This window comes from Lissotriton vulgaris, chromosome 2_1 (genome assembly GCF_964263255.1).
Source record: "Lissotriton vulgaris chromosome 2_1, aLisVul1.2, whole genome shotgun sequence".
Taxonomy (NCBI): Eukaryota; Metazoa; Chordata; class Amphibia; order Caudata; family Salamandridae; genus Lissotriton; species Lissotriton vulgaris.
The window spans coordinates 744,641,918-744,664,320 of NC_141687.1; the positions used below are offsets into that span (position 1 = coordinate 744,641,918).

Here is a 22,403-nt window from a genome sequence, read left to right on the forward strand (position 1 = left end):
ACTATACAGTAGTATATCACTGGAGCTTTGTTTTTTAATGTCACGGGTGCCTCTGTAGCTTCTTATCTGGGCAACAGCTGTTATGTACAAGTACAGATGCCCCTGGGGCTAGGTCTTTGCTCTATTAATACCCCTAGCTGACAAAATAAATAATGACGTGTTGTATGTACATTGCAAGTACCCTTGTTCACTCACTCACATTTGCACACACAGATTTGCTGGTGGGTGATTTATAATAATCAGACTTCCCTGTACACAGCTGACCTTTGTCTAAAAATAAATTAGATGTGTGGAGATGACAGATTTTTCCATACCAATCGCCTCAGCAGCAGGCACCTGTTGGGCTACCTTTGCTCAATTAACTTAAACATTTTTACAGAGATTTCATTTTGAAATTGCTTAGAATATGAAATAGTTCTAAGATATGTTGAAATTGAAATAAGTAAGTTGCAAATATTTAAATTAGAAACGAATAACTTAAAAGAGGTCGAAAAAGCTGTTTCCAAACTGAATCAGTCAACAAACAAACAGAAAATTATAGTAATAAATACTTACAAATAGACGGGAAAATCAGCCCCAGCACCCAGAAATCACTGGTTAGTTGCTTCTAAATTCATGAAACTGACCTAAAAATGCAAACGAGAAATACAAATTACATGTAAAATAGAACTCCAAGCCACAATGAATGTATTACTTTATATTTTGTTGGGGGGAAAAACAGACATTTTCTAACTAAAATCAACTAATTGCAACCAGCCCAGCACCATTGTTACAATTCAAGCCGAGTAATTTGCACAGTATTTGTTTCCAGGAAACCCGAACCATGAGAAACCATTATTACATTGTTCTGCCTTTTACACCATAGCAACACAGTCCATTATGGCTTCTAAGAACTTGCAGAAATGCGAGCACGGTTATCATCCCAGCGTTCAAAACAAGCGGAAAATAAACAGCAAAAAAAAAAAATAAGAGGGAGGGGGCGTTGGAGCTCGACACATAAAGGCAAAAATCCATTTTAGGAATGACGCTGCAGCGACCAAATGAACTGAAATGGCTTGGTGACCCTTGAGGAGGCTCAGCTGGACCGAATGTGAGGTAGATTCGATACCATGAACTAGAGGGGAGTTTCTGTTTCACCCCTTCCTTCAATCCCCAAGTAAAAGCTTAGCAAAAGAACAATGCATTCAGTATAAAGCACGACAAAGTCTGGATTCTTTTTCCTCAAAACCCTGAGTTCTGGCGCAAAAAGGTAACAGATGCAACCCTAACCCACAGGGCTTGCCTTACAAAATTCTTGGGCTAACACAATGAGTCACTTTATGCCGCTAAATATCCATGGCTTCCTCCCGCTCCAGAGACACTCCCTCCCTCCCTGCACATGTGTTAGTGAGCGGTTAGCAAGTTTATTTTTATTGTTCCGCCGTCTAAAAAGCAGCCCATTTTTACTTTTTCTGAAAACAAAGGAACTCTGTGGCACAGGGCCTACAGTCTATGGCCCACATACAATGCTGGCATAGACAAGTGGCATCTGTAATGTAAGAAGAGAAGGGCTACTCGTTTGAATTAAAACATGTCCGCCCTTGTGTAAAGCTGGCATATTCGCGGGCAAATTGCAGCTGAGGGACTGTAATGTATTGTTATTTACAACTTCATTTTATTGACACTTCCATCAACACGCACAGGAATCACTGAAACAAAGGGGCCTGACATAAAAATTAATTTTATGAGGACGACAAGAGTTGAATGGTATTCCAATAGTTGTTACAAGATACCCAATTATCTGAATCATGACTAAGGGCCAGATGTGCAGAGCTTTTTTCAGCTCGCAAGCAGCCCAATTCACAGAACTGGGCCGTTTGTGATCCGAACATTTTATTTTTTTAAATGCATAATGCCCTATTTGCAATTCCGTAAGATATTACCGAATCGTAAACGGGGTTTGTGAGTCGCTATTAGGAAGGGACGTGCTAAGGTTGTCCCTTCCTAATAACGAGTGGCAGGGGCAAGAATGCATGTTTTAAAACTGGAATGTTGTCTCAAAACGTTCATACTTTAATTAATTAATTGATTAATTGTGTGCTTATATAGCGCTGGAATCACTCCCGAAGGGGTACCTCCGCGCTTCGACCGCGGCGAAACCCTTCCTGGCTTCCCTGAGAGATGGTCCCTTAATGGGTATCTCCAGGGTGAGACCAGGCATCCCCGGCGGTCTGGTGGGGCCGTTAGTGAAGATGAGGCAAGCTAGTGCCCAGAGTTGCCGAGTGTGATCACTGATCAGAGTGGGCACCGAGGCGAGAGAATTATCGAGTCTGCTGACCCTGGTCCAGAAACCTGCCGCGTCGGGAATCGGACCCTGGTCCCGGGCCGTCCTCTGCTCTCGAGTCTGCCGCCTCTAACCAGTGAGCCACACTACTTCACTACTTCATGGAGGAAGTGGTAACCCATTCGCAAAGGGGAATGGATCCACAAGGGACCCCTTCACCTTTTTGAGTGTGGACGCCAACATTTTTTAAGAGCAGGCCGTGATCCCACAGACCACTGCCCAATCCTAAAAAATGAAAAGGAAGCTTTTCATTTTTGTTTTTAAATGTATCTTGTTTTCCTTTCGGAGATCGGGCTGCATTTCTAAGTTAAGATTTGCTTTATTTAAAAAGCAGTCACAGACATGGTGGTCTGCTGACCTCAGCAAGTTACCATTCCTGTGCGTGCTAGCCATTCCTTATAATGGGTCACAAATTGCGACCTGCCTCATGAATTTTAATGAGGCAGGTCCCTTGCGACCCACTCTGAATACCAAATAGTGTAAAACACACTGTTGTACATAGCTGTTTTCGATTTCCTAATAGCAAATCACAAAAAATTGCTATTGGGAAATCTAAAATGGAAGTCTATGTACATCTGGCCCTCCATCTGATATATATATCTACGTAATATATGCAGTATTATGCCAAGACGTAGGAAATCTGAGTGACCAGTATTGTGATGGATAGGATAGATATGACTCTGGGTGAATGCCTGTGTCACAATTTTGCATTGAACCTCTGGGAATCCTGAGAGGCACATCTAGATTTACACAGCTGTGCGGCGGACAGGTCGGAGTGCAAACAGTAGAGGACTGTAATGATAGCACCCTTCAACAACAGCTCATTTAGCCACAGTGGCGGTTTCACAGTGCATACTTACTCTCCAGCCTAGATACCACTTAGAACATCAGGGGACTACTGACATTGGCAGGTGCCAGTCCTTGCACCCATGTGAATAGACTAATGATAAATTACTGTTGGGCATTGGCATAGTTATTCCTTAAGAACAAGTGAGGGCAGTACTTGTGCAGCTCTGGCATTCATTACTTTACATACGCACCATAATTCAAGATAGATAGATAGATAGATAGATAGATAGATAGATAGATAGATAGATAGATAGATAGATAGATAGATAGATAGATAGATAGATAGATAGATAGATAGATAGATAGATATGCATAAATAAATATACATAAACATTTGCTGTTTCTGCCTCTGGCATTGACTCAACTCCCATGCTCTTGCTCTCTCTCTCTCTGCAGGGAGCAGCAAAACATCATGACATGATCTGTTCTTTATATGACTAATAGCAGGTGCAGATGTGAAAAGAACCCCAGCTCAGTTTGATCTCGAGAATATCACCCGGAATCCGATGTTATAAGGACCATAGCCTAAAACACTAAACGGAATGCTTCTCCAGTGCACCTTACTCAGATAGAATGAAGTTGAAAATATGTTAAAAAAATAAATAAATAATGGAATATTCTGAAGTTTACGAACATATATTTTAAACAAAGGCAACCAGTAATCTTGAAATTCTCTTCAGTAAATGCTGATACATTTGCACTGTACTAAAACTCAAACAAATATACATTGGGACCAGGGCAGACTGGGAACCGAAACCAGCCCTGGTAAACTGCTCGGCCAGCCCCCGGGAGGGGGTCGGTCGAGCTGTTTTTTAGGGCAGGTTTCGGCCGATTTTGTTACAGGGGGCTGATATTGCCGCCCCGGTAACAAAAACAGCCCCCAGGGGCCAAAAAGTGGCCCCCACAGTGGCAGCACGCTCCGGAAACGGCCAGTGCCCGCTATGGCCAGTCTGGCCTTGATTGAGACTCACTCACAAAGGTAAATTACACTTTCAAATAAGTTCACTACTTTTTGATATTCACAAACACTGAGTATAAGTAACAATGAAGAAAAGAAAAACAGTAGGTCCAGCGCCATCAGCAATACACATGGCCATCCACTGGTCCCTCAACACCCTCCCATAGCAAATAATGGAGGTAGGAATGTAAATTAAAGCCCCATAGGAAATAGTAATACAATTAATTATTTTAAACTGTTAAAATATAAATAAATATACATTAATGTTCATAAATAGCTTTATTACCTAGCTGCAGTTGTCACTAGGAAATTATAGTTAGGTCTGCTTTTCCATAGACAAAGCATTTTTGGCTTTCTAATCACTTTGGCCACATTTGTGAAATCTACATGAACTTTTCCCCAAAAAAGTTCATCCACCTTAGTTCCTTCCTGGAAAGTTTCAGGGGAACCCATCAAGCAGGGGCTGAGAAAACAGGGGGGGGGCCCAAATCATAAAATCTCCAAGTATTTTCCTTAGACTTCTTTAGGTAGGGCTACAGCAAAAGCTGCAGAACGTACTTATCATATTCGGCAGGAAGCATGTCTTGGCCGCAGACTGTGCTTTTTGTGATTTGGTGCAAATCTATTCAGTAGTTTTTGAAAAATTAAGGTTAAAAAATTATTGTATATTTGGCAGCTGGGTTCACAAGAGTCGAATAGACTCTCACAGGAGCACCAATTTAAAAATAGATCGTACTGATTGGCCCAGGGAGCGTTATTTTCCAGGTGGTAAGCATTTTTTTGAGTTGCCAATATCTTTGGCGCATCTTCGCAATTTCTTTTTTAAAAAGTGCATCAGGGATTCCAGTTATGCATGGGTAGTTTTGGGGTGAACAATCAAATGGGAGCTGAGAAAAATGGGGGGTCAAAAAGGTGAGTTTTCTCATGTTAATTCCCATAGAGTCTTTAGACAGGCTGGCAGTAAGGTAGATTTTGGTTTGCACATCATGCTTTCCTTTATTTAGTTTAAATCTGTTGAGTAGTTGCTGAGAAATGTAAGGAACTCCACATTTCTATATCTACGATCACCGCAAATTCGCAAATACGAATGAGCTCATGCAGAAAACTACAGACCTCTGATTGGCTGCCAACACTTCAACCAGGATTTGTTGGCAGCCATCTTGGGACTTGGCTTCAAGGTGAAAAGAGAAAAAAGGTGACAAGGTAGGGATACCTGATCCCCAAGCCTTGGTCTTGGTTTTCAAAAAAAACGAAAAATAAGACAGTTTCAGGCTCCTGCGCTTATTTCGAAAAGGGCCCCAGGGTGAGCCAAGTTCCAGCGGCATTTTCTAAAAAATGGAAGCGACACACTAGGCCTCTCTCCTGAGGTTCTTTGAGCCCTGGGGGCCACTACCTCCCTAGGGCTTTATTTAATTAAATGAAGGGGGCACACAAACCCCCTTCCTAGGTTGTTGCAAGCCCAGGGGATCACCACCTACCATTGGCTAATAGAATAATGGTGCGGAGTTGCACAGACCTCTGCACCCTGGGGACCACCAGCTCCCAAGGGAAAAAACATTCAATATTGAGGGGGCCGGCTGGACCCTTCATGCCCCGGGTACCACAACCTCCTCAGGGCTAATTTGACTATAGGCCAGGGCGGCACGTAGTCCAGTGCCCCGGGGACCACCACCTATTTGCAGCCAAATATTGATTTTGAAGAAGGAGGGGCGGGCGCATGGCCTACCTCCTGGAGCCATATATGGCCCTGGGAACCTCCACTCCCGAGGGCCGACTCCTGCTATGTCACAGGGTGCCCACCCCTGGGACATAGCTGTTTGCCTTTGCTTGGCAGTAGCTAACAGCTCCCTGTGTGTAATACCAATGCCTGCTCCCGTAGAAGGCGGGGAGCTGGCTGGGACAGTGGGGACTTGAGGCTCCCCATGGGCCCATTGCACCCTGGGTGCCCTGAGTAGAATCCAGGGCATCCGGGGAAAAATGGGCAGGCACCAGGGGATGGCATGCCCAGGGCAGAAATCAGTTTGGGATGGGGAACCGCACATACCCCCTCTCCCTTTGTATTAAGGCCAGGCCCGGGGATGGAGATCCCAAGGCCAAAATCAGCCAGGGAAGTGTGCCGCATGGACCCCTTCCCCAAAGAAAATATATATATATTAAGGCTGAGTTCCAGGAGATGAGGTCCCAGGGGCTGAAATCGGCCAGAGGGGGGGCTGCATTGCCCCACTACTCAATTCAGTTAAGGCCAGGGCCTTGGGGGGCAGCCTCCCTCCCCATTCAAATGTGGCTGGTCCTAGTGGATGGGGTCCCCGGAGCTGAAATCAGCCCAAGGAGGGGGAGGGCCACGTGGCACCAACTCCACCAATGAATTTTGATGGGCCCTGGGGGATGGGCCCCCCTGGCCAAAATTGGCATGGGGAGGGGTGTCATTCAGTGCCCACCTCCATTCAAATGTGGCCTAGCCACTCACGCACCCACTCACAGACCCACTTACCCACTCACACACACACTCACACACCCACTCAGACACTCACACAACCACTCAAAGACCCACTCATGCACCCACTCCAAGACCCACTCAGGGACTAATGCGCCCACTCACAGACCCACTTAGACCATCACACATCTGCTCACAGACCCACTCTGAGACCCACACCCACTCACAGACCCATTCGTAGACTCATGCACCCACTCACGGACTAACTCACACACTAATAGAGGCAGTAGCAAATCCACTGAGACACGCTCACACATTCTCATAGACCCACTGAGACGCTCATTCACCCATTCAGACACTCACATGCCAACTCACTGGCCCACTCAGACCGTTACACACCCACTCACACAGTCATTGAGACACTGATGTAGCCACTCCCATGCACACTCAGATACTCACACACGAACTCACACACCCATTGAGACACTATTGCACTCACTCACACACTCACTCTCAAGGTTACAGGTTACAGTTCATACAGCTCCACCATTTCATTTAGAGGGACACGACTGCAGCAATCATTTTAAAAATATTGAAAGTATATACCACTCTGTGGAGATATTCCTTACCTACTACCTTCAGATCTGGTCTACAGACAGCTTCTCTCCAAGATCATGCTTTCCCAAAAATGTATAATAAAAACACATATACGTATGTGCTCACATAAAGGGGCTTTCTGTCAGCCCTTTTAATCAAGGACCAAGATACCTCAACAACCGCCTCAACTTCTACACTCCCACCCGCCTGCTTCGATCGACCAGCCAAGCCCTCGCCGCTGACGCCATCCCCCGCATCCGAAGAGCCACAACGGGAGGAAGATCCTTCTCCTACCTGGCCGCCAAGACGTGGAACTCCCTCCCCACCCACCTCCGCCTGACCCAAGACCACCTCGCCTTCAGGAAGCAACTCAAGACCTGGCTGTTCGAGCAGTAGCAGGCCCCCCCTCAACAAGCGCCTTGAGACCCTCCAGGTGAGTAGCGCGCTATACAAATGCTTTGATTGATTGATTGATTGATTGATTGAATTTTGCTTCAATCCACAATAGAACAGAGAGCACGGTGCCCCCCCACCCCATTTTATCCATTCAATGTTTTGCACTGAGTGACAGAAATTTACCTGAGAACATGTGCACACCCACCTGAAAAAGGGAGCCTTTCTGTGCCAGGACTGGTATGCTTGAGCCACTCCTTTTTTTTGCAAATTTTCACATGTCACATATGGTTAAAAAAACAAATAAAATAAACCATTGCAATGCATGCTATGGCCAGACTTACTGGTCTTGACATGGCTTGTTTTGCTTTTGTTCTTAATTAACTGCATGTTTCTTCTTTTTGCACAGCTCGGGTACCTTTGATCCCAAACGTGCTATCAAACTGCAGATCCGGTGCTCCTCAAGAACACTGTTAATGTTCCCTGACATTAAAGAGATCCTTCACTCTTTCTTCCAATCTGCCGTCTTCTGTTGGAAGCCCCTCTCGACCTCCATATGTAGACTTTAACCATTTGCAGCACATGTAGTGTTTTTATCTGAGAAACATTTTGCCTGATAAAAATGTTGTTTACAACCATTTAGATCGTTCAGGAAGAAGAGTTCTCTTTTTTTCATTTCCAACCTTTTCCTTTCTATCCTTCTGGAGATACTCTTCTCATGATTGTAATATATACAAGTTTTATGATTTAAAATGGTGATGGTACAGTGCATATTTTGTAAGAAAAAGTATGCTTAGAAGCTTTTCTTAGTTGCTTCTGAATGCTAGGTTGGTTGCTCAATTGCAATACTGCATGGTTTTTATTCCACTACAAGCCTCTTTCTTTCACCACCCTATACTTCCTGTATCTTTATCATACTTTTGTAAAATATTTACATCCTTGCTTTCTCCCCTTGATATAGTTAGTTTATCGTTCTCTTCATCCTCTTTGTGGTCTAGCTTGACAGTGCAGCTGCCAACAGACAATTATGTGAGCATCATTAGAGAGGGGCTTTGGTACCACCCACATGTTGGAAGCCAGGAGTACATGTTTTGATACGGCAGAAGTTGTATGCTTCCACAAAAAGGTGCTTGTCTTCTGTAAAGCTGTGATCAAAAAATATGCGCATCCCTTTCACCCCCCCCCACTGTGCAACCCACCCGCCCCACTTCACCACCCGCGAGCTATGCCAGTCGTGACTACATCCCCATGCTATTTATTTGTACTGCTTCACATTGTCATACAACATTCCTTTAAAACCAGACCTCTTGCATTGCCGATGTTTGTTTCTCCCTTTCACTTTCTCACCTGGGTCATTACGTGAAGACTTATTCCCAGCCACCAAAAATGAGTGTCTGTGCCCACCACTTACAACCACCAGAATAAATGAATCGCTGGTGTTCAGGTAGGAAGATCTGAACAAGCGCTGCGCTAAACCAGTTTGTTGCTAAAATGCAAAAGAGATCATGAAGGCAAAATCCACTATCCTAATTTAAACAAAAAAAATCGAGAGATTTCTGTTTTAAGGGTGACATTTTCACTCTGTGCTTTGCCTTACCCAATAGCTCCATTAATGAGAACTCCTGAATGGGATGCAAAGTGTAGTTCACGGGGAGTCATGGAAGTGCCAGAGCCCCAAATGAATGTTGTATCTAAGAACACACCTACTCTCTTTGTGTACCAAAGACTGAAGCAAAGGCGCCACAACTCCTTTCAATGTATAGGAAATTCCATCTGCGCGCGCCAGCTCGTGCAATGCGCGTCTCATGAATAATTAGCAAGCTAACAAACAATATTGCTAGCTAACTAATATTTTTACCTAGCATTCAGGTCACCAGCAAACACTAAATAGGCTAAAGCAATGTCAGCACAGCTTTAAGCATGATGCCAATTGTAGAATACCCCTCGTCCCCCAGGGGCACGTTTTGTGGACCATGTCGCTTTCATCAATATCGGGAAACGAATCTGATTCGTCACGTCGATACAGTATCATTATATCTGCGCGCAGCCAGTCACAAGCTCATTATCATCTGATTTATGCCATTAGGGCCGCCGTTGAGCCACCAATTAAACAATGACAGAGGCTCCTAAGGTCATACTTAATTAATCTCAAAGACTACAAATGCCATGTCCTGTGCAGCGCCTCGTGGGGGGACTTAAAGCGCGCATCAGGCAGACTTTGTTGTGGTGGCGTAATTGGAACGAAGCTGCACCTTTCGGAAAATGAGCTTAATTCGCATTCATTGTTACATCTGTAATAAAAAAGGTGATGTCCTGGAGAGACTATCTCAGGGGTGGCAGTGCTAATGGGAGGGCACAACGGGATTACTGAGTCAGAAATGGCGCCAGAAATATAGCCCGGTTTTGATTCGTCACCACCTCCAAGAGTACACCGGAGCCGGTCTAACTACCCTAGAACTAGTCGAGTTGAATCACAAAAGCTTGGATCAAAGGCAGTAAGCAATTACTATAAAACGCTTTCTCAGTATGATGTACTTATAACCAATAAACATGGCTGTGTTTGCTGATTTGAAACAGATTTATGGTTGTAAATTCTACACATTTAACATACGTGGTAGCTGTCTCCCACCACAAAAGTTCTAAAAGTATTTTCTTCAAGACAGGCCGTCTTCTTTGACAACAACAGCATCCTTGCATTAGAACAATGCTCTCAGAAGGATTTCATCATGTAAATTATGTTCAGCAACAGGTTCCAGAATTCTATGTTGTATGTCAAAATATAGTTAACAAAAATATCATCTGACATAAATATCCTGTGTTTACAAAAATATCCTTTCATTGTTTGTGCAAAATTTCTATTTTATTAACAGTGATTAAGCAGAGTATGTTTAAAAGACTACTTTTTCTGTTTTATGGTGTAAATAGTGTTGTGAAAATTGATGGTTTTTTCCACCTGTGGCTGTTTGAATGTGTGCCCTAGTTTACCCTGTACTGTGCTTAGGCCTGCAGGGGCAAGTCCCCAGCCAATACCCCCACATTTTTTATTTTTAAAGTTAAAAAGACAAAGTACACCCTCAGAGGCTAAGCAGAGAGTGTTTAAAAGACTGCCACATCTATTTTATGGTTTAAACTGTGTTTGGAAGTTATATGTAGCACTCATTATTGGCTGGAAAAAAGTGATTTGTTTAAGTGTGTGAAAAGCAGTATATTAAGTCACCTAGAGGCTTACGAGTCTGGCAGTCCACGGATTGCCAGACTCGCAGTGGTGCAGCGGACTTCCAATCGCCCTATTATAACCAGGGTGGTCAGACCACCATGGGACCACTGCACTCGTAAGGGATCAGAGATCCCTAATGGTGGCGTGGCGGTCTGGAGGCCACAATATGCTTGGCGGGGGTGCTGCAGCCTTGACAAGCATATTAAAAGTTTCCGCACTCCCAAACTATTCATGGCGATGCAACCGCCATGAAAAGTGGGGTATGATAAAACAGAGGGGGCCCAATAGGGCCCCCTGATGCTTCACACCATGTGGATGAACACACAGGGGCACAACATGTTCTCCCTGTGTGCATGTAACCCAGTACCTGCACGGCATGGACTGCAGCAGTCCATGCCTGTCAGAGACGGATTTTGACTTTCCCATTACGGTGCGTATTTCATAGGCACCACCCTGGATATTTCAAATAACCGCCCATCAGACCAGAAGAAAACTCCTGATCTGGTTGGCAGTCCCTACACAGGTTTGGTGGTGCGGGAGTGGGGTGGTCCCACACCCGCACCACCAAATTCATAATAAGGTCCTAAGATTTAAGCCTTACCCGCAGAATTAAAACCTGGACATGCAAAGTGTGAATTGAGCCTGTCTGTCTCCAAGGAGATTCTGGTCTTCAGAAACAGCTTCCCTGCCCCTAAGCCGACAGCCTGTGCTTAAGGTCACATGCCTTTATATTAGTTTCCTATTGGTTGTCACATCTGTGTACTGATTGATTTCTATATCTGGGGTTCTTATTAAATGTGAGGCTTTGGGTTAGGGTTCTGAATGGCTGATGAGAATAAGATAAAGAAAAGCAACACAATTGCTGTCCTCATACAGCTAATACCAACACAAATGACATACCTGCTACAAGTTCAAAAAATACTGCTCAATCTTCTACAAAACAAAGCCACACTATCACCAAAACACAATCTCTAAACTACCTCCTAGTAAATGCATGATCACTCTCTAAAAACAAGCATCAAATCTACGATCTACTCACTGACACACAACCTGACTTACTCTTCATGACTGAATCATGGTTGGGAGATGACATTGCTCCAGTGTTGCAGGAAGCTGTTTCTCTATCACACAAAATCATATAGGCAAAAGAGGAGGTGGACTAGCTGCTATATTCAATCAAACAATGCATCTCACTAAAGCTGACAATGTTTCAATACAAGATTGTGAGGCCCACAGCAACAGATGCAACCTTTCACCAACGTTCTCATGTAACTTCCTTCTCCTTTACAGACCTCCACCTAGCAATGCAACATTTGCAGACACATTTCTACATGCAGAGTGACCGCAACATTTGGATTGACAAACCCAATATGCCTCATCCAAAGACCATCATCACTGGCCTTGACAGACTGAACTTACATCAGATCGTCCACAAGCCCACACACATGTTTGTATGATACAACCATGCATGCCTAAACCCTGCATGCCTTAACAACATGGTCTGAACTACAAACATGTGTTTACCATGCATGTCTTTACAACAAATGTCGTTGTAAGGGCATGTGTGCTAAAGTGATGTGCATGCTAAACGGCATATCCTAGCACATCTGGCCTGCGCCTAACAACCAATACCACAGCCCTGTAATCCACCCGGCCCCAGCCCTTAAAACTAAAGTGACCCCTCACCCTAAGCTCTAACACCCTGCCCCCAAAAACTACACGGACACCCTGGCCCTGGGCCCTAAAACCGACCCTGTTCTGTCCTTAAATCTATCCCTTTCCCTACCCCGCCCTGAGGCCTTAAACCTGCCCCTTGCCAAAATCAACTCCAACCCCCACCCTGATCCCTGAAACTGCCCCCGCCATGCCCTTAAGACTGTCCCTTTCCCATCGCCCTGCCCTGAGGCCTAAAACCCTGCCCCAGTCCTTAAAACTACCCTGAGACCCCTGCCCTCTACCAAAACAACTACCCCCGCCCTGTGCCCTAGAACCGCCCCACCCCTGAAAACTACCCCGCCAACCTGGCCCCAGCCCCACTTACCAGGTAGTGTCCAGAGCTTCCTGTCCCAATGCTTCCTATTCCTCTCCCAACTCATCCGGACATGTAGACTGCTGTCTGCCTTAACCCTGCGTATGTGTGGGACAACCTCGGGTATTAGTGCGCTTTATAAATATTATCCTAGCCTATCCTATCCTCACTTTATCTTCAGAAGACTACTCAAGATTTGACAGTTTCTTACATAACCACCATACTCAAACACAAATGTACAGCATATCCCTGTCTATATCAACATTAAAATGTGATTATATGTATGTATCTACATATGTGTATTTCTTGATATAAATATGTATAATAATATGTACTTATATATCTATATATTTATTACTTTACTCCTACTATAAAAACTAAATGTTGACTTCTCCAGTGCACTACCCTAAATTTCCCCCTATACCTCTCTCAATATATCCTCTACCTCCACTCTCTGACTCATCCCAAACCTCACTCTACTACTATGATCTTCAAAATAACCATTCTAGACCCTTATCCCCTCTAGCACTCCTTGGACCACCCAAACCCCCATTTTGATACTATGATCTCTCAAACAACCCTTCTAAATTCTTTCCTCACCTATCCCTCTTTTGGCTCAACCCAAATCTCAATTTACAACTATGATCTCCCTAATCCTTTTCTAGAGTTTTTCCCTCCTCAATCTCTCCTTATACTGATCCCAAATCTCATCTTACTACTATGATCTCCCAATAAACACTTTATAGACTCTTCACTCTTCTACCCCCCATTAACTTTTTCAATCCAACAAATGGACTCACATGTCCGCAACTCAAATTAACTCAAATTTCACTACCCTAATCCACCACTAATCCTTTTTGGGTTCTGGAGTAATGTGATAGTCGCCGAAAAGCACTTTGATACCTCATCAGGGGCAGGAAGTGCTAGATAAATGCAATTACAATTTACCAATAGGATATATTTTTACAAAAGATATTTAGGACACAATATTTTTGTCAGACAAGATTTAGTCCACAATATTCTGGTAATGCTCGACATCTAAATATGTTGGTATTAGGAACACAAAGGTGTGAAATTTGAATAGGAAATCGATCCTGTCTAAGTGTTAAAAAGGGTACTCTGGGGTTATGGTTAACTGAAAATATATTGTAGTTGCTGTCGCCACAAGTAACATATTTTACATGTCGCAAGAGAGGGAACTTGCCTAGAAGTCATACACATTTAGAGATGAAAGCTGCCAAGAAATCCCCCATAGCATAATACCATTCTTCACTGCTGCAGAACGTAGGGCATTGCTGTCCCAGGGCAGACTTCTGGAGAAGCATTCAAGCTCTGGTCCTCTACTTTTCAAGATCTGGTGGAAGAAACCTGCTGGCTGGCATCAATGTTTATACACTGATCCCTCTGAATGGCACGCCACTGCCAGGCACATAAAAGACTGGAATGATAACAACCTGACCACTCTGACCCTGAATGACGAATACCGAATGTGCGTCTTCAATTATGCTTCAATTTAAAAACCTCTTGCAGTATGTGTAAAGGAGAATGGCTGCACCAGAGTTTGGTGTTGTCAAACTGCCTACTTGAGGCGGCCAGGGTATCACAATATTGCAATCAATAGCAGTGCAAAACACATATCTAGACACAATATTTTCCGTTCAAAAACGATATGAGTGGCTACAGGAAGCTTTTGATATCATAATAGCACTCAAAACAACAAAGCAGTGCGGAAATTGAACACCACAGTCGCAAAAAGAGAAGACCAGAAGTGCGCAAGAAGAAGCCAGATGTGCAAAAGAGACCAGAAGTTGAAAAAGTGTAAACCTGGTGATGAAAATGAGAAAAGAAGGACAAAGACAGAAAACCAGGAATAAGGACTCCTCTGCCTTTCTAGGCGATTTGAATCTAGAAAAGTTTCCATTCACGAACTACATTTTCAGTTTCACCCCTGCAATTTGAAAGGCACTTAATTAGGACTTTCCTCTTAAAGGAGCGCCTCATCAGCCATCAATAGGGATTTTGGGTCTGATTATGAGTTTGGTGGTGCGGCGTCGGGTCCGACCCGCTGCCACACTGCCAAACCCGTTGTCAGGCCGCCCACCAGATTAGGAGTTTTCTCATGCCTGGCGGCTTGGTTTTTGGTGTTCCCGCAATGGTGCCTCAGAAAACTGCACTGCAATAGGAATGCCAAAAACAGTTCCTGCAAGGCATGGACTGTGAAGTCCATGCCTTGCAGGAACTGGCGTACATGCACACAGAAGGGCACATGTTGGGGCCCCCTGTGTGGATCCCCAGGGCATGAGGCACCAGGGTGCCCTGTAGGTATCCCTTTGTTTCCTCTCTGCCACTGTTTTGATGGCAGTGAAACCACCATGAAACAATAGCGGAGAGGCAACGTGTAATATGCCTGATGGGACCACAGCGGTTGGCTAAGCATATTACTGCCTCTACACCATCGCACCACTGCCATGGAATGGCAGTTCCGTGGCCAGTGCGGCATGGCATTCGCCATCCGACCACCCGTATTGTAACAGAGCGCCGGGAGACCGCCACTGCTGAATCCCCATTTGTAATTAAGCCCTAACTGAGCTCATCCACTCACTGGCCCAGGAAGAGAAAGACACCTATCTTCAGTACTCCTGTATATGATCTTGAATCACTCACTTCTCTCTCCCAGCAGAGTTTCCATTTCCACTTGGTAACCTACACATAATACTGTTCCCATGAAGCATTCCAAGCAGCATCAAGGCAGAAACTGGAGTGTTTTAACTTCCGTTTCTCAAAGTAAGGGCTCAAAATAATATGATCATTAATATGCATTTTACCTGAAAAAAAATAACTTTGCAAGCCAATGCCTAATTAATCAAAAGTGTTCAGTGACACATTGGAGCCTGTCTATGTGGTATATCTAAAATGCATTCATCATAATGTGCATTAAGGTTTCTTGTACGGCTGAATTAACAGATAACCAAGAGCGCAGTTTCCCTGACTGCAACCAATGAAACCACTCATTTCTTGGACACTTCAACAAAAAAAAGATTATTTTAACTGCTTAAGTTGTTTAAATGTGTGAACATGTTTTCTTGCCATCAAGTAGTTGCCTTACAATCAGCGGTGGCCGCCATAAACAAAGGGTGGTGTGGCGGGAAGAGGGAACGCAGGAGGGGACACGTGTGAGGGGTCGCACGAGAGCAGGCGGGTTAGAAATACAATATTTAAATAAAACGTACCTTTATATGCCGGCTGCCTCCAGCGTTGTGCCGCCTCTCCTCTTCCTGTATGGTCCCAGCCGCCCCTGGGACAAACTCCCATCAAATCCCCGTGCTGCAAAGCAGCATGAGAATTGGCCTGAGCGGGGTAGAAAGATGCTCTACTCAGGCCCTGGGAGTCTGTGTGGTTTCTCCAGCTTGGCTGCTTAATGCAGCATGGCTGGAGAAAAGCGTAGTGCGTATGTGGGTTTTGGGCTGCCTAAGACGGCCGGCCAAACACACATGAGCACTTAGGGAGTGCACATAGCACTCCTCCTCCACCCTCTCATGCTTTGGCCCCGCTCCTCGCTACAGTGCTGGCTCAGAGCCGGCAAATGCAAAATTAAATTAATAATTGTTTTATTTTTCATTTGCTGGTCCTCAGTCAGGCAGTGGGGTGACGCTCCTACACCATTGGGGAGGAGTCGCCACTGTTTACAATGCACCCGGCTTCCCTGGCCATTTCCGCCAGAGGGAGAGCAGCACTTTCTGATACTGCTGCAGAGAGAGCACTTGGGAACAGCATGGTAGGTGCAGCAAATGGGATGGGAGTTTAATATAGGGGAAGGAAGGCTCAACATCTCTTCTGTGTTGGGCATCAAGAGATCTACTAGCTTTTTTAAAAGAGGCCGCGCAACAGAGTGCCACTGTACACTGTTATGCAGCCACAGACAATAGTCAATAGTCAACTATTAAAAAGGAAGCTGGGTCAGTTCTTAGAGGTCTTAACTATTCGAGAGTAGGAGAATAATTCTCAGTTCGTTGAGGGAGTCGTTTACCTTCTTTCATCTTTGCCTTCCTTTCTATCTCTGCCACCCTCTCTCTCTCTCTCTCTCTCTCTCTCTCTCTCTCTCTCTCTCTCTCTCTCTCTCTCTCTCTCTCTCTCTCTCTCTCTCTCTCTCTCTCTCCCCCCCCCCCTCCCCCCCCACCTCTCTTTGGTTCTCTTGCCCTGTCCCACTCTCTCGTACTCTCCCAATCTCTAGCTCTCTCCCTCTCTCTCCTATTGCCCCTGCTGTGCCTTCTGCTGACAATATCTCAATTGGTATAGTTAAGGAGTACGGTTAGGCATGCAAGTAAAAAACTTTAAACGAGAGGACAAACTAGGAGACTCTTGGTTGATTTTTTAGAATGTGCATTCAGCATCATATTTAATCTAATTATCGCATTGCTGTATAAGGAAATAAGGAAAAAGGGAGGGGGGGGGGGGGGGTCAGGAATTAGAGTGATAAAGGGGAAAGGCGGCTCAGAAGCCACACCAAGAGAGTCGAAAGGTGTGGAGCGTACAGTGCTGCCATAACTGTATGTTTATTTATGTTAATTTTTTGCCCTCAAGTATATGATGCTGAATGCACATTCTAAAAAATCTACCAAGAGTCTCCTGGTTTGTCCTCTCGTGTAAAGTTTTTGACTTGCATGCCTAACCGTCCTCCTTAACTATACCAGGTGAGATATTGTTTTTTTTTTTACATACCTACCCTAATCTAAACTCGGTTTATGGGTTACACTCCAGTTGTTTGAGACAAGTGCCTTCGGCTGAGCCATAAACCCCAGGGATCTGGATAGAGGGAGCGGAGACGGCCCCCAACCTTCTGAACGAGGCCTCGAATGGCCCTGCCCTACCTAAGAGATGTCTCATGGGATAAAGGGCCAGTCCGGCCATGTTGGAATGGGATACCACTGTGTTCGTGTTGCTTTAGCAGCACCTGTCGTTTGACTGTGACTGTGAAATAGCCATTGATCTCTTGCTCTGCATAATCTTGATGATGTTGATAATTGCTAGTTATTAATAACTGTGAGAATGCTGCTTTAATGAATTAAAGAAAAACAAGTTTCAACGGAATGTTTCAAACTCTACTGCAGCAAAGGGGGATGTACCCATTTCTGCACTTTACCATATATTGCCAAGAGACTAACATAGTTTTATTGCGCAGATAACTTTATGTAGTGGCACTTTTTAGCTGCATCAGAGATCTTAAAGACACTTCAGAATGCAGAATGTCAAAATAAGGAGAGAATCAGACAGAGTCGGTGGATAGAGTAGTATTTTGCATCCGAGTTTGTTGGAGGGAGGTGAGCGGGTCACCATGCTACCATTGCCTGGTTCGGTGGGCATGTGAGGTACATGGCACTAGGGTCACTCTTGGATGATGCTGAGCATTTCCCTCTTGGTCCTCTCACTGAACCTGCTCTCACTTGGTGTACTCATAGTACCTGTGTGACCCTGGGTTCCTTTGAGGAGGCTGTGGTGTTTCTGAAGACTGGGTTCATCTTATGCAATAGCGGGACTCTCATGCGAGCTATGTGCATATAACAGACCTTCCCCCCCGGTCCCTATGATGGAGTTAATGCTATAAGTCAAAAGAAGGCCCCATTGTGACCTTTAAATTAAATAGGGTTTATGTCAATTTAAGAACCAGCTGTTATATACCCTGGTACATGCTCGGATGAGAGGATTGCCGGTTGATAGGGTTGCGGGATAGGACTGTGAGTTTACGAGTCAGTATGTAAGTGAGTGAGTGTTTACTTAATTAATCAGTGGCTAACAATGTGCAGTTTCTAATACCGAGGCAGAGAGCTGAGCCGGTTTTTGTTACGTACAGTCAACCCAGGTCGCTGACAAAGTAAATGCACCTATTAATTCCACTGGAAATGTGGTGTTGATTGATATTCTGTTAAGCATTTCTACATCTCAGAACATAGAACGCCTGACACAGACTTTCCTTTAGAAATGTGTCTTTTCTTTCCAGGAATGTTCAAAACTACTTGCTCACTTTCTGCAATCATGTACCTTGGAAGTTGTCAGACTTATTTTGCACAGTCTAATTTAGTTTCACAATTCTCTGTGTGCCATGGGAGGCTCCTCCTTCATGGCGGAGGAGCTTCGTCCCACTAGGGGGCAGCAGATTTAAACACATGAAAAATAAAATGAAAATAAACAAATATTATGATAATTTTATTTCAATATTTACCTTCAGGCTTCCAGCGAGCCGTGTCATAGGGCAGTGCCAACAGGGGCGCAACTAGAGCCAAATTTCGGGGGGGGGGGGGGGTGATTGGCTAAGATTTTTTTTTGGGGGGGGTGAACCTTTAATCAGTAGGCAGAGTGGAGCTGCAGGGGCTCTTAGAAGGGGTGAAACAACTGCAAGGCCTCATTAACATTCAAATGGTCTTTTAAAGACCTGTGTAACGTTCGGGTGCGGCTCTGTGTGTGCCCGGGATCTGTCTCATCCCGGGCTGCCACACACGACGGGGGGGGAGGGCTGAAGCCCGGTGAGTCCAATGGGTGTTGCACGCCTGAGTGCCAAGCAATGTTATGGCAACAGTGGGGAGGAGGGGTAATGGGCACTACTAAGTGCGCATGATGGTTTGGGCAGCCGTTCACAGACTCTCAGGCACTGTCTGAGCGGCAAACCAGGCTGCCCAGACCAATCACAGTGCTTCTCTCATGCTGGGAATAGTATTCCCAGCATGAGAGCAGCGTCAGAAATGGCATCTAAGAGCTTGTGCAGTGTGCACCAGCCCTAGAGTCAAGGAGCAATACGGGGACCGCAGTGGCAGGTAAGTAACGTTTAAAATTTGTATTTCTTTTTTTTTTGTCTTTGTGTCAGTGCTTATTTTTGTATTCCTCCCCTTCCCCCCCCTCCACTGCCCCACCACTTCAGATCCCAAGCAGTCGCAACTGAGGTGTCCATATAAAATATGTGTGACATTTAACACCATTTGCACTTGCTCACAAGAATTCTTCTCTTATGAAAACACTAACTCATAGGACACTCTAAGAAAACTCTGCAAACCGACAAAGAGTACAGCAACATACAACAGGAAGAGGATTCTTGATATGGAGTTTCTATGCTAAGGCAAGTCAAGTATAAGGAGCTATTGAACCGCATGCAACCATAGACTAAGACACTCCTTCTGCATGGCTCAGTAATACCTTTTTGGCACTTATTAAAATGTAGGAATATTATTTCAAAGCTATTTCTGGGTGCAGTATTTCTACACATTTTATCAGTGACTAATCTTCCAGATCATACCTGAAGGACTTTGTCCTTAGTAAAATTCCAAGAATGATCAGTTTATATGTGGGAATCTATATAAAAACACAGATCTCCCCTCTGTATTTCTCATTATAAAGTCAGATGTTCGAATCTTCACCCCCAGTGATACTGGGTTTAGGTATTAGTGAGAACCCCGGTATCATTAAAACTAGTTGTGATATCACTGCACACACAAAAGGTGATGAAAGAATGCTTGCAATAAGTCTAACCACTGGCAATCGCTACGGTAGCATTCCAACCCATCGTTATTTTGCTCACTATGCAACCTAAGATTAGACCGAGCAATATGCAAATCAGTCTGAACCCTGCTCCAAGAGGACCTGTCCAGCCCAAACTGCCAAGCCAATTTCTCTTTGAACCGGAACACAAGCAACACAAGACCAATTTCGCCCTGATTGGGGTTCTTCAGTCAGGTGTATCTTGGTTCCATTAGCACAGGGAACAAGGTACGCATATCCGGGCATACTCTTAGGATGTTGCATTAAACACACAAAATGTGATAGGTTGACTGCATGAAATCTAACCAGTGGCATTTACTAGGGGTAACATTCCAACCCATCGTTCATTTGCCCACCCTATCACCTCATATCAGACCCAATCATATGCAAATCCGTCTTGACCTTGACTCAAATAGGAACAGTCCAGCCCACACTGCCGAGCCAAGTCTCCTGTGAACAGGAACACAAGCAACTCAAGACCAATTATACCCTGATTGGGGTTCTTCTGTCAGGTGCACTTTGGTTTCAGTGTCACAGTGATGTCAGGTCACCTACATCTACATCAAACACACGGAAGGTGATGGATGGATGATTGTAATGGGTATAACCACTGACAATCACTAGGGGTAGCATTCCAACACATCATTCCTTTGCCCATGAAGCCACCTCAGACTAGACCCAGCCATATGCAAATCAGTCTTGACCCTACTTAATAAGAACAGCCCTGCCCAAACTGCCAAGCCAAGTGCAATGTGAACCAGACGAAGCAACCCATGACCAATTTTGCCCTGATTGGGGATCTTCTGTCGGGTGCACATTTGTTGCAGTGGCACGGTGAGGAAGGGGCCCACATCTGAGCATACACTTGGACACTTAGGACATTACATCAAACACACACAAGATGATAGGTGGATGCTTGCAATAAGGGTAGCATCCCAACTCATTGTTTTTGTGGCCACAATTGCACCTCAGATAAGGCCCATCTATACTCAAATCAGCCTTGACCCTGCTCCTATAGGATCAAATAGGTATTTCAGCATTCCCCAAAAGTACGATGGGTAGGAAAGCAAACCCTAATAATTGTCAGTGGTTAGACAAATTGTATGCATTCTTCCCATCACCTTTTTTTGTGTAGTATCACTGCCCCATAACACTGAGCTAAGTATATGTAAAGGAAACACTGACAGGCATTGAATGCTATTTTGCATTCTGGTCTACTCATCCTGTGTAACAGTAACAAGCACATTACTAGGCCCCTACCTCCAAAAAGAAAACAGAAAGTGTTTTGACCGCACCCACCAGTCAAAGGCTCCAGAAGTACATATGCAGATGTATGCCAACCGAGTAGACTTTTTTTTGTAAACAGAATATAATTGGCATTTTAGATAAGACAAACATTTCACAAATTATATGATCAGGATTAAAAGTCATCACATAAGCTTTAAAGTCTATCCAAAAAATTATTCCTACAAGAATTACCCAATAATTCAATCACCTCCCCATCCCCTTAAGGTCCCGTCCCATCACATCATGAATCACTGAGTTGCGCGAAGCCCACGGGCATAGCCTACATAGCCTACACACCTCTCACCCCAAGGTATGTTTATTCAACAGTTTCTACGGTGTGCTTTTCTTTCCAACATTTTCAGAAATTACTGCTATGTGCATTCCTTTCCAGATATATCCTATGTGTCGGGTTCTCTAAATCAGTTCAGTAAACGGTCCCATTCTCAAGCACTATCAATTGATTCTAGGGTATCCTCCAGGAAAGCATGCAAAGGGTGCACATTCAATCAATCTCTGAGTCACCTCATTAACACAGATCACTACTTCCCTTCAAAAAGCTACCAGTAGGGGGCAGGATCACGACATATGAAGCATTTCTGCTCCACACTTACACCATCGGCAGCCTAGAAGATCTGGGAAATTTTGCCAGGAGTCAGATACGCCATATATAAATAATAAAAATGAATCAGCTTAACCCTAGCATTTTTAGATACAGTATAAGAACAAGCAAGTATCTTATCCGAAAGTGCTTCTGAAATAGGATGTGCAAAATCGTCTACCCTTTTCTCTCAA

The 22,403-nt window shown here is 44.5% G+C and overlaps 1 protein-coding gene across 8 annotated transcripts in view; it reads right to left on the bottom strand.

Annotated features, from left to right (window-relative positions):
• The window catches only part of SOX6 (SRY-box transcription factor 6), a 790,083-nt gene that overhangs the window by 661,019 nt on the left and 106,661 nt on the right, over nucleotides 1-22,403 (bottom strand). For all 8 annotated transcript variants that reach the window (XM_086956030.1, XM_086956031.1, XM_086956034.1 and 5 more), the window contains exon 2: nucleotides 556-626. The gene's annotated coding sequence lies outside the window, so the exon portion shown is untranslated. The remainder of the gene's footprint in view (nucleotides 1-555; nucleotides 627-22,403) is intronic.